At 41.7% G+C, this 13,865-nt stretch overlaps 1 protein-coding gene and 1 long non-coding RNA gene across 3 annotated transcripts in view; one reads left to right on the forward strand and one right to left on the reverse strand.

Moving 5' to 3' along the window:
* DNAH6 (dynein axonemal heavy chain 6) overlaps positions 1 to 13,865 on the forward strand; it is a 400,640-nt gene that overhangs the window by 39,025 nt on the left and 347,750 nt on the right. The gene's annotated exons all lie outside the window — the stretch shown is intronic.
* LOC130364881 (uncharacterized) overlaps positions 1 to 13,865 on the reverse strand; it is a 62,028-nt gene that overhangs the window by 21,173 nt on the left and 26,990 nt on the right. The window contains exon 3 of the long non-coding RNA XR_008891895.1: positions 12,757 to 12,901. This is a non-coding gene — a long non-coding RNA (uncharacterized LOC130364881). The remainder of the gene's footprint in view (positions 1 to 12,756; positions 12,902 to 13,865) is intronic.

A 13,865-nucleotide genomic window follows, 5' to 3' on the forward strand; every position in this document is an offset into this window, starting at 1 on the left:
CAAACTTTAAATTATCACAGTCTCCCTTGTGTACTTCTTGCATGTGTTTAACAAAACGGGGGGGGGGGGGGGGGGGGGGGCCTCCTCCTTTCTTTACAGAATACAGGTATTCAATTGGCGTTCCGTCTTTCCAATATAGAACAACCTGCATTCACACATAATGAAGTATACAACAAAGGAGCTGCGGCATGTAATTAACTCTTTAACCAAGAAGCTGGTTCCTCCCAATGTACCTCCGGTAGAATTAGAATTATACTTGCAGAAAGCACAAAATTTTTGTGAGCCAGTTCTCCTGTTTTTTCTCTTGAGAATGGTTTAGCCTGTTTTTCTTAATCATATCTTGAATTGTCCGGTTCTCTTTGAAAGTCACTATAGGTTTATTTTTTGTTGTCTCCGCAATATCTGGATCCGAAGCCAGGAGATACCAGTTTTTCCAAAGTACGGATCTTATTGTTTCATTCATGGGGCCATTCTTAAAGGAGAACACGTACCGTTTATGCTCTTTTCATAAGATGTTCTTTTTTTCTTTCTCTCTATACAATAGGTTCCTCCTATCCAGGGGGTAGACTCTCTCGTAACCTTTTTGGATCACTTTATCAGGGTACCCTCTCCTAGAAAGTCTAGAGGCTAATTCCCCTGATTGTTCTTCAAAATCATGAATGCTACTATTATTTCTTTTCAGCCTTATGAATTGGCTGTAAGGAATCCCGTCCTTCACTTATGTTGGATGTGAACTGTCGTAATGTAAAAACCCTGTGCAAATAACACTCCATCTCTGACTACCAGTTTTAGGTCTAAGAATTCCAGACTACTTCCACCAAAAATACCTGTGAACAACATGTTCATTGTATTGGTCGAGTTGAGGTGTTGCACAAAATCTTAAAGTTTTTCTTTGGTATCATCCCACACAATCAGGACATCGTCCATATATCTCCAGTATACTTTTATATGTCTCACAAAGGGGTTCCCAGGGTTGTAAATGTACAGTTTCTCAAAAATTGACAAAAATAAATTTGCATATGAACATGAGGTGGGACTCCCCATGGCCGTCCCATTGCATTGCCTGTAAAATTGATTTTCATATTGGTAGATGTTATCCAAGATAAATCTTAGGGCCTCAGAAATGAACACAAAGTCTCCCGACATATCTGTATGAGATAATATCTCGTGGATGGCCTGTATACCCGCATTGTGAGGTATGCAAGTATACAGTGCCTCCACATCTATAGAGGCCAGCGAATGTTCATTTAACCATTGAAACTCTTCCACAAATTTCAGGACATCACCAGTGTCCTTTAAATAGGTGGCCATCTCCTCAAGTAGTGGTCTCAGTATCCAATCCACAAATTTTGAGAGGTACTCCGTCACCGAACCCACCCCAGCAACTATGGGTCGTCCAGGGGGGTGGGTGCTGGACTTGTGTACCTTCGGGAGTAAGTACCAGCCTGGGGTCATATAATTTTCTCATACTAAACGTTCCGCTAGTTTTAGATCTAATACTCCCTTTTCTACATATCGCCTCAAAAACGAACCTAATTTATCTTTGATCTTACTAGTAGGATTGGATGGTAATCTTTCATAGGTATCATGCCTATTTGACGCATGGCCTCTAAATCATACTGTGTTGAAGTCCATATTATTACGCTTCCTCCCTTTTCAGCTTTGGATCCGATTAGTTCATGATGTTCCGATATCCATTACAGCCCCTTTTTATCTTTGTCTTTCAAATTACTCTGAGCTCTGGGATATATGAGTGCTTTAATGTCCTTTTTCACTGCTTTGAAGAACAAATCAATTGGTCCTCCTGGAGGTAAAGGTGGATTAAAAGATGAAGGGTTACCTCCAGAAAATCGACTATCACCTCCTACGGCCTCTGGATTACTAGTATCCATCTTTTCTACATCAGCAGCCAATTCCGCTAACATTCTAGTGCATTCAAAATCTTCAGTGTTGAATCCAAAAAAAGGTGAAAAACCTAAGGGTCCTATTGTACATGGTGAATCGCTTTCATATTTCTGCTGTCCCCTTCTATCAGATTTATGTGCAAAAAACGTATCTAAATTTATTTTTCTTACAGCTTTATAGAGATCAATTTCAAACCCTGAATAGTTGAATTCCTCCATGACACCAAAGTTCAGTCCTTTAGACAGGACTTGTAACACATGCTCTGGAATAACAGTGTCAGTGAGATTTTCAACTATGTTTACGTGAACACCTGTATTCTGTAAAGAAAGGAGGAGGGTCCCCCCGTTTTGTTAAACACATGCAAGAAGTACACAAGGTAGATTGTGAGAATTTAAAGTTTGGCAGCCTGATGCATATTGATAATGGTCCGAGAAAAATAGATAGGAGGCGGGCTTTACTGCGAGCTGAGGCGCATTGGATCTTAACGTTGGATGCGCAGGGCCCAATGGGGCTTAATGATAGATTGGATCTATCACCGTTTTTATAATTTAATGTTAAGGTATCATAGTTAGTGTGTTTAGGTTAGGCTTGGTAATAGGGATCTATTATTATTCTCATTATTTCCTTACCTGTATGTTTGTGGCTGACGTCATCCTGGTCACATGATCACAGCAGGTGCACTATTTTAGGTAGCACAGCACGATGACGTAAACGAGGCCGGATGAAGCGCATAGCGATTGCATGAAACCACCAGCAGTCGCCTTTTCTGAGCGCTCCACATCTGAGATGCCCGGTCTTTGTTTGGAGGCACTGGACGAGTGAGGCCGGAGTTGCGGTACCCTTGCGTTGAGTGCAGGTGTAAATTTGTTCTTGTGTATATATATATATATATATATATATATATATATATATATATGTAGTCATGGCCGTAAATGTTGGCACCTCTGAAATTTTTCAAGAAAATGAAGTATTTCTCAAAGAAAAGGATTGCAGTAACACATGTTTTGCTGTACACATGTTTATTCCCTTTGAGTGTATTGGAACTAAAAGGGAGGGAAAAAAAGCAAATTGGACATAATTTCGGTCCCTGCCACTCGCCGGGCGGGGACCGGACAGGGGTGACTGCTGATATCTATCAGCAGGCACCCCGTGCAAATGCCCAGGTGGGTCCTGAATTCACACCGGCGATTTGCAGCGATTCCGGGTCATACGGGTTTCCGGTGACCTGGAAAATAAGGGGGATCGGGGTTGTCCAAGACACCCGCGATCCCCCTAAAGGGATTGGAGTGAGGTGGCAGAGCTGCCACCCCTCCTATCCCTGCTATTGGTCGTTCACAAGTGATGACGAAAAGCAGATGGGGGGCAGGGGGGGTTAACATTCGGTTCCCTTATTCTGCCCACCCACAGTAGGCCAGGCAGGATGGGGAAACCGACGAGGACCGGCGGCAACGTGCGGCGATTGGCGACGGTCATTATCGGCAGAAAAGGACGGCGATGCGGCTCCCTGGATTCAACGGAAGCCAGTGAGTTGCCTAGCAACATTTGGAGGGCTACAGTTTGAGACCACTATACAGATGTTGCAAAACTACAACTCCCAGCATGCCCAGACAGCTGTTTGCTGTTTGGGCATGCTGGGATTTGCAGTTTTGCAACAGCTGGAGGGCTACAGTTTGGAGATCACTGCGCAGTGGTCTCTAAACTGTGGCCCTCTAGATCTTGCAAAACTACAACTCCTAGGATGCCCAAACAGCAAACAGCTGTCTGGGCATGCTGGGAGTTGTAGTTGCGTACCTCCAGCTGTTGCATAACTACATCTCCCAGAATGCCCTTCAGTGATAAGTACATGCTGGGAGTTGCAGTTTTGCAACAGCTGGAGGCACACTGGTTGGAAAATACTGAGTTAGGTAACAGAACCTAACTGAAGGTTTTCCAACCAGTGTTGCTCCAAGTGCTGTTGCAAAAGTACAACTCCCAGCATGCACGGTCTGTCAGTGTATGCTGGGAGTTGTAGTTTTGAAACAGCTGGATGTTTGCCCCCCCCCCCCATGTGAATGTACAGGGTACATGCACACGAGCAGGTTTACAGTAAGTTTCCTGCTTCAAGTTTGAGCTGCGGCAAATTGTTCGCTGCAGCGCAAACTCCTAGCGTGAAACTTACTGTAAACCTCCGCCAATGCGAAAGTATCCTAAAAACACTACACTACACTAACACAAAATAAAGGGTAAAACACTACATATATACCCCCTTACACTGTCCCCCCCCCCCAATAAAAATGAAAAACGTATCGTACGGCAGTGTTTCCAAAACGGAGCCTCCAGCTGTTGCAAAACAACAACTCCCAGCATTTCCGGACAGCCACTGACTGTCCAGGCATGCTGGGAGTTTAGCAACAGCTGGAGGCACCCTGTTTGGGAATCACTGGCGTAGAATACCCCTATGTCCACCCCTATGCAATCCCTAATTTAGTCCTCAAATACTCATGGCGCTCTCTCACTTCGGAGCCCTGTCGTATTTCAAGAAAACAATTTAGGGCCACATATGGGGTATTTCGTACTCGGAAGAAATTGCACTACAAATTTCTCCTTTTACCCCTTATGAAAAGGAAAAGTTGGGGGCTACACCAGCCTGTTAGTGTAAAAAAAATAAAACATTTTGCACTAACATGCTGTTGTTGTCCCATACTTTTTATTTTCAAAAGCGGTAAAAGGAAAAAAAGACCCCCAAAATTTGTAAAGCAATTTCTCCTGAGTACAGAAATACCCAATATATGGGCATAAATGCTCTGCGGGCACACAACAAGGTTCAGGAGTGAGAGCACACTATGTACATTTGAGGCCTAAATTGGTGATTTGCACAGGGGTGGCTGATATTACAGCGGTTCTGACATAAACACAAAAAATAAATACCCATATGTGACCCCATTTTGGAAACTACACCCCAAGGGAAAATAGGAAAAATGCCCCCCAAAATTTGTAACCCCATGTTACAATACTCCATAATACTCCATATGTGGATGTAAAGTGCTCTGCTGGCGAACTACAATGCTCAGAAGAGAAGGAGAGCCATTGGGCTTTTGGAGATAAAATTTGTCCGGAATTGAAGGCCATGTGTGTTTACAAAGCCCCCATAGTGCCAGAACAATGAACAATGTGACCCCATTTTGGAAACAACACCCCTCATGTAATGTAATAAGGGGTGCAGTGAGCATTTATGCCCCACAGGTATCTGACAGATTTTTGGAACAGTGGTCCGTGAAAATGAAAAATGTTAACAGCCCACTGTTCCCCAGATCTGTCAAACTCCAGTGGGGTGTAAATACTCACTGCACCCTTATTAAATTCTTTGTGGGGTGTAGTTTCCAAAATGGGGTCACATGTGGGGGGGGGGGGGTTCACTGTTCTGGCACCACGGGGGCTTTGTAAACGCACATGGCCCCTGACTTACTTTCCAAACAAATTCTCTCTCCAAAATCTCAATGACGCTCCTCCTCTTCTGAGCATTGTAGTGTGCCAGCAGAGCACTTGACGTCCACACAAGGGGTATTTCCATACTCAGAAGAAATGGGGTTACAAATTTTGGGGTTCATTTTCTCCTATTACCCCTTGTAAAATTTAAAAAATTGGGGGGAAAACTGCATTTTAGTGAAAACATTTTTTTTTTCATTTTACACATCCAACTCTAACAAAAAGTCGTCAAACACCTGTGAGGTGTTAAGGCTCACTATACCCCTTGTTACGTTCCTTGAGGGGTGTAGTTTCCAAAATAATATGCCATGTGTTTTTTTGTTTTTTTTTGCTGTTCTGGCACCATAGGGTCTTCCTAAATGCGACATTCCCCCCAAAAACCATTTCAGCAAAATTTGCTTTCTAAAAGCCAAATGTGACTCCTTCTCTTCTGAGCATTGTAGTTTGCCCCACGAAGCATTTTACGTCCTAACATGGGGTATTTTCATACTCAGAAGAGATGGGGTTACAAATTTTGTGGGGCATTTTCTCCCATTACCCTTTGTAAAAATGGTAAATTTGGGGGAAAAAACTGCACTTTTTCATTTCTATTTTTTCATTTACAATTCCGACTTTAAGGCTAGAATTCCAATGAGGTTTTTTCCCTCCAGCAAAAATGCCAGGAAAAACTGCCAATAAAACTGCCACGGATTTTCCTTGCGTTTTGGCAGTTTTTCTGGCGTTTTTTCTGGCATTTTTCCTGGGGTGTGGAAATAGCCAGTTTTGTCCCCTGAGGCAGTTTTTTCACTGTCTTCAGGTATCCCTCTGTGGGTCGGATGCTGAGCGCCCGGTCCACAGAGTGTAAGATGATGAGGAGTGATGTATAGCATCACTACTCACCTCCACGGCCGTATAGTATACAGGGGGGCATAGTGTACCTGTGTATACTATACAGGAGCTGGGAATCATGTCACCAGACTGACAGGACTCCCTGCTCCTATAGCCCCTTTGGGTGGTATACAGTATATACAGCTATCTATAGATAGCTGTATATAGTGTATACAGAACACGAGGTCCACGTACCTTCCTCGCTCCCTGTGCCCGTCTGGTCCGTGTAGCTCTGCCCCCTAGTGATGATTTCATTAAGGGGCGGAGCTACATACGTGAGCCAGGCTAGTAAGTCTGAAGCTCTGTTTACATTGTCCGTTTTTTATAATGTGAACAGACCCTTCTGGCAGTGTCTACCCAGACAAAGAGACTCCAGCTGTTGCTAAACTACAACTCCCAGCATGCCCAGACAGCCAAAGGCTGTCTGAGCATTCTGGAAGTTGTAGTTTTGCACCAGTTGGAGGCTCCCTGTTTGGGAAGACATTGCATTATGGGCACTCTCCCCAGCGGAGAGGGCCAAAAATGTACTAACCATTTTTTTGTGTTTTTTTTTTCTTCTCGTTTCAGATCCGTGAATGCAGAGGATTACGGTGGATTCGATGGATTACAGCGGATGAACTGGATTTTTTTTAATAAAACGGTTAATGAGGGCTGTGGGGGAGTGTTTTTTAAAATAAAATAATTCTTCCAATGTGTTTTTTTTTTTTAAATTGAATTTTCAGGCTTAATTGTGGAAGCCGGTCTTATTGACGGAATCCATTACTAAGCCAGGGCTTAGCGTTATCCCCAAAAACAGCTAGCGTTAACCCCCAATTATTACCCCGATACTTACCGCCACAGGGGTGCCAGGAAGAGCCTCAAAAATGGCACTCCTGGGCCTAGGCGGTAACAGGCTGGCATTATTTAGGCTGGGGACAACCAGTAACAATGGTCCTTGCCCACCCTGGTAATGTCAGGCTGTTGCTGCTTGGTTGATATTGTGCTGAGAATGAAAATACGGGGAACCCTATGCGTTTTTTATTTATAAAAAAAAAAATGCATAGGGTTCTCCATATTTTCATTCTCAGCACAATACCAACCAAGCAGCAACAGCCTGACGTTACCAGGATGGGTGAGGACCATCCCCAGCCTAAATAAGGACAGCCTGTTACCGCCTAGGCCCAGGAGCGCCATTTTTGAAGCTCCAGGCCTGTTGATACCGGCTCTTCCCGGCACCCCTGTGGCAGTGGGTACCAGGGTAATAATTGAGGGTTAGCGCTAGCTGTTTTTGGGGCTAATGCTAAGCCCTGGCTTAGTAATGGATTCCGTCTATTAGACAGCCTCCATTACTAAGCCTGAAAATTCAATAAAAAAAACACAACACATTGGAATTTTTATTTTATTTTAAAAAAACACTCCCCCACAGCCCTCGTTAACCATTTTATTAAAATAAAAAAATACAGTTCATCCATCGTAATCCATTGAATCCGCTTTAATCATCTGCATACACGGATCTGAAACGAGAAGAAAAAAAAACACAAAAAAATGGGTTAGGACATTTTTTGCGCTCTCCGCAGGGGAGAGCGCCCATACTGCAATGTCTTCCCAAACAGGGAGCCTCCAATTGGTGCAAAACTACAACTCCCAGCATGCCCAGACAGCCTTGGCTGTCTGGGCATGCTGGGAGTTGTAGTTTAGCAACAGCTGGAGTCTCCCTGTCTGGTAAGACACTGGCAGAAGGGTCTGCTCACATTATACAAAAGGACAATGTTAACAGAGCCTTATACCCTTACCAGCCTGGATCCCGTCTGTTACTTTGTCACTAGGGACGGAGCTACATGGACCCTCCCGGGACTACAGGGAGGTAAGGGGACTTATTCATCTTCTGTATACACTATATACAGCTATCTATAGATAGCTTTATATATTGTATACTGCCCAAAGGGTTAACCTACACTGTCCAGCAGTGTAAGTTAACTCTTTCCTTGCCGGGCTGGCTTAGCGCACAGCTCAGCAAGGGGTTAAGTGAGCCAGCAATGTGTATACACATTGCAGGCTCACTGTAAGTTCTTGCTGGGCAGTAGATATACGATGTATATCTACTGCTCAGCATCAGCTGTTCTCCCGGCTCTGTAGCCTTGAGAACAGCTGACTCCCCACAGTCACTTCAGGATGATCGCAGCAGGTGTCAGGAAAAGTGACATCGGCTGTGATCTGTCCCTTACTGCAGGCACTACTGTTCCCAACTTGGAGCACACTCTGCTGCATGCTGGGAGTTGTAGTACCTGCATTAATAGACACATCGCAGCGAGTGTAACTTCTGATACCCGCTGTGATCCTCCTGAATAATGAATAAATGCAGCCAGCTGCTCTTCTATGGTCCCCTGCACTGATATTTATATACATATTCATATTTCCCACAGAGTTGTGATTGGCTGGAACCATCTGGCCAATCACAGCTCTCTGCGGGAAATATGAATAGGTGTATATATATGGCAGTGCAGGAGACCATAGAAGAGCGGCCGGCCGCATCTATACATTATACAGAAGGATCGCAAAGGGGTGACCTGTCAATTAATACAGGTACTACTACTCCCATCATGGAACAGAGTGTTCCATGCTGTGAGTAGTAGTACTACCTAAAAAATTTTAAAAAATTGTTAAAACACACACACACACACACTACATTTTTATTATTGTCGGCTACATTTTTAGTGCTCTGCCCGCCCACATAAATTGATCCCTGTTTAAAAATTAATAAAAATGTCATTCTAAAAAAGCAAAATTTCGTTAAATACAATTTTTTCCCTCACTACGTTATCTTTTTTATTATTATTTTTTAATGATACCCTATGACATCTTATTAAAAAAGGTATCCCCATCACTTTTTTGGTTCGCTAAACTCCAAAATTGGTATTGTGCTGAGAATGAAAATACGGGGAACCCTATGCGTTTTTTATTTATTTAAAAACAATGCATAGGGTTCCCCATATTTTCATTCTCAGCACAATATCAACCAAGCAGCAACAGCCAGGGTGGGCGAGGACCATTGTTACTGGCCCTCCCCAGCCTAAATAATGCCAGTCTGTTACCGCCTAGGCCCAGGAGCGCCAAAAATTGTTAAAAACACACACACTACATTTTTATTATTGTCGGCTACCTTTTTAGTGCTCTGTCCGCCCACATAAATTGATCCCTGTTTAAAAATTTATAAAAATTTTGTTCTAAAAAAGCTAAATTTCGTTAAATACAATTTTTTCCCTCACTACGTTATCTTTTTTATTATTATTTTTTAATGATACCCTATGACATCTTATTAAAAAAGGTATCCCCATCACTTTTTTGGTTCGCTAAACTCCAAAAAAGAATAAAAACCGCCTGCAAAAACGCCAAAGTTAAAACTAACATGGTGTTTTCTTGGCGTTTTTGCTCTCCCATAGACTTCTATTGGAGGAAAACGCCACGATTTCTGTGCAAAAAACCCCAAACGTGGTTTAGTCGGGCATTTTGAAAAACCAGCCTCTGAGCCCAAAATTGCTGAAAGATGCCAAAAGGATAAAAAAAAGCCAAACTGAAAAAATGCCAGGTGGATCTGGCATTTTGCAGTTTACTATTGACTATTGACAAAAATGGCGCTCCTGGGCCTAGTCGGTAACAGGCTGGCATTATTTAGGCTGGGGACAGCCAGTAACAATGGTCCTCGCCCACCCTGGTAATGTCAGGCTGTTGCTGCTTGGTTGGTATTGTGCTGAGAATGAAAATACGGGGAACCCTATGCGTTTTTTATTTATTTAAAAAAAATGCATAGGGTTCCCCATATTTTCATTCTCAGCACAATATCAACCAAGCAGCAACAGCCAGGGTGGGCGAGGACCATTGTTACTGGCCCTCCCCAGCCTAAGTAATGCCAGTCTGTTACCGCCTAGGCCCAGGAGCGCCAAAAATTGTTAAAAACACACACACTACATTTTTATTATTGTCGGCTACATTTTTAGTGCTCTGTCCGCCCACATAAATTGATCCCTGTTTAAAAATTTATAAAAATTTTGTTCTAAAAAAGCTAAATTTCGTTAAATACAATTTTTTCCATCACTACGTTATCTTTTTTATTAGTATTTTTTAATGATACCCTACGACATCTTATCAAAAAAGGTATCTCCATCACTTTTTTCGTTCGCTAAAGTCCAAAAAAAGAATAAAAACCGGCTGCAAAAATGCCAAAGTTAAAACTAACATGGTGTTTTTCTTGGCGTTTTTGCTCTCCCATAGACCTCTATTGGAGGAAAACGCCACGATTTCTGTGCAATAAAAGCCAAACTAGGTTTAGTCGGGCGTTTTGAAAAACCAGCCTCTGAGCCCAAAATTGCTGAAAGATGCCAAAAGGATAAAAAAAAAAAAAAGCCAAACTGAAAAAATGCCAGGTGGATCTGGCATTTTGCAGTTTACTATTGACTATTGACAAAAATGGCGCTCCTGGGCCTAGTCGGTAACAGGCTGGCATTATTTAGGCTGGGGACAGCCAGTAACAATGGTCCTCGCCCACCCTGGTAATGTCAGGCTGTTGCTGCTTGGTTGGTATTGTGCTGAGAATGAAAATACGGGGAACCCTATGCGTTTTTTATTTATTTAAAAACAATGCATAGGGTTCCCCATATTTTCATTCTCAGCACAATATCAACCAAGCAGCAACAGCCAGGGTGGGCGAGGACCATTGTTACTGGCCCTCCCCAGCCTAAATAATGCCAGTCTGTTACCGCCTAGGCCCAGGAGCGCCAAAAATTGTTAAAAACACACACACTACATTTTTATTATTGTCGGCTACCTTTTTAGTGCTCTGTCCGCCCACATAAATTGATCCCTGTTTAAAAATTTATAAAAATTTTGTTCTAAAAAAGCTAAATTTCGTTAAATACAATTTTTTCCATCACTACGTTATCTTTTTTATTATTATTTTTTAATGATACCCTACGACATCTTATCAAAAAAGGTATCTCCATCACTTTTTTCGTTCGCTAAAGTCCAAAAAAAGAATAAAAACCGGCTGCAAAAATGCCAAAGTTAAAACTAACATGGTGTTTTTCTTGGCGTTTTTGCTCTCCCATAGACCTCTATTGGAGGAAAACGCCACGATTTCTGTGCAATAAAAGCCAAACTAGGTTTAGTCGGGCGTTTTGAAAAACCAGCCTCTGAGCCCAAAATTGCTGAAAGATGCCAAAAGGATAAAAAAAAAAAAAAGCCAAACTGAAAAAATGCCAGGTGGATCTGGCATTTTGCAGTTTACTATTGACTTGCAGCTAACATCTGGATGCAGCGTTTTTTTGCTGAAAAAAACGCAGTGCGGGAAAATTGCCGTTTTTTTCGGCGTTTTTGCAAAAAAAATCCTCAGTGGAATTCCAGCCTTATGAAAAGTCGTCAAACACCTGTGGGGAGTAAAGGCTCACTGGACCCCTAGTTATATGCCTTGAGGGGTGTAGTTTCCAAAATAGTATGCGATGTGGGGGGGGGGGGGTTCTGCTGTCCTGGCACCATAGGGTCTTCCTAAATGTGACATGCCCCCCAAAAACCATTTCAGCAGAATTCACTCTCCAAAATCCCATTGTTGCTCCTTCCCTTCTGAGCCCTCTACTGCACCCGCTGAACACTTGACATACACATATGAGGTATTTCCTTTCTTGAGAGAAATTGGGTTACACATTTTGGGGAGCTTTTTCTTCTGTTACCCCTTGTAAAAATTCAAAAACTGGGTCTGCAAGAATATACGAGTGTAAAAAATTTTTAATTTTCTCCTTCACTTTGCTGCTATTACTGTGAAACACCTAAAGGGTTAACACACTTGATGACACTGAATGTCATTTTGAACACTTTGAGGGGGGCAGTTTTTATAATGGGGTCATTTGTGGGGTATTTCTAATATTAAGGCCCTTCAAATCCACTTCAAAACTGAACTGGTGCCTGAAAAGTTCAGATTTAGGAAATTTTTTTGAAAAATAAGAAAATTGCTGCTGAACTTTGAAGCCCTCTGATGTCTTCCAAAAGTAAAAACATGTCAACTTTATGATGAAAACATAAAGTAGACATATTGTATTTGTGAATCAATATATAATTTATTTGGAATGTCTATTTTCCTTACGAGCAGAGAGCTTCAAAGTTAGAAAAATGCTAAATTTAAAATTTTTCCATAAAATTTGATGCAAGTTTCCACAAAAGTTTACCACTAACAAAGTAGAATATGTTGTCACGAAAAAAATCTCAGAATCAGAATGAAAAGTAAAAGCATCCCAGAGTTATTAATGCTTAAAGTGACAGTGGTCAGATGTGCAAACAACGCTCTGGTCCTACAGTGAAAATTGGCTTGGTCCTTAAGGGGTTAAGCTAGGTGGGTTCTATAATGAATCACCTAGGATTTGAGAAATTGTTGCAGTCTATCAAATTTATTTAAATGATGTTTCATTAAACTGAAGATGTGTGTTTCAGTGGGTGGGATTCAGTATTTAATTTGTGACAAATACTAGGCAACTAGAATTGAAAGATGGCACTCACCGGTAAACTGCAAGATGCTATATCTTTATTGTTCCGTGTACATGAAGACAGGTGGTGGGGAGCATGGGTGAGGATGCAGGGGGGTTCTCAGGACAGGCTGTTTTGTGCTGACGCACTTCCTCTGGCTGAGTACCCAGTATTTATTCTGTAGTTAAAAAAACTATTCAATAGGCTATTTCCTTCGTATAAGTCAGTTATATAATTCACTCCCCCACTTTTCCAATTAGGTCAACAATTTATCGATGATAGAGGAATGTTACAAGTAGTGCTAAATGTTGGGTTAGACGTACCCTTATTGAATTGAGACTAAATTTGCAGTAACACATGTTTTTCAAATGAAAATGATCCTGTTTTACTTTCTGAGGAAACAACAAAGCAGATGACTGTGTAATTATGCAGGCTTTTCTGTATGCTTTAAGGTTGGGTAAACCTAAACAGTCCTCTTCCATAGAGATCATCATTATTTTTGGGGCTACATGTGGGGGAGTTTTTTCCCCAAATTAATTTCTTTAAATGAGTTTGTAGGGTCTTAATATTTTTAGGAACAGGTATAGGTAGGGTTCTGAAGGAATATAAAATTCTAGGTAATACCAACAAGATATTATCTTATCCAACCAACTGAGTTCATGTTTGTTCATGCCTGTCATAACTTTGTCCTGTGTGTCAATTTATTTGGGAACATTTTGTTCAATTAGAGTTTTGGGGAGTTTGAAATTTGTAAGTCCAGGTATGTTAAAGATTTTGCCATTTATTTGAATGGATATATATAGAGAGAAATACATTTAAAGACATAAGGGGACATTTATCAGTTTTTAGTAGTTTTTTTTGCTTAAAATTGTCGCAAAAAAGTCACACGTGCGACTACTCTCTTTTTTTCTGCGACTTTTTGCCCTAAGCAAAAAATAAAAATCTTGCTTACCAAAGCAAAAAGTGATTTTTGACTTGCAGTGGTCAGAGATTTATCAAGTGCGAAAGTCGCAAAAAAGTCGCATTACATGGAAAAACCTACTAAATTTACTCCAGCTCAGACCTGGAGCAGAAAAAGCCACTACCAAAGCAAAAAAAAGAAAATTTGCTTACGTGAAAGAAATTTATCAACAGGCTGAAAG

The sequence above is a fragment of the Hyla sarda genome, chromosome 1 (assembly GCF_029499605.1).
Source record: "Hyla sarda isolate aHylSar1 chromosome 1, aHylSar1.hap1, whole genome shotgun sequence".
In the NCBI taxonomy this organism is placed as follows: domain Eukaryota; kingdom Metazoa; phylum Chordata; class Amphibia; order Anura; family Hylidae; genus Hyla; species Hyla sarda.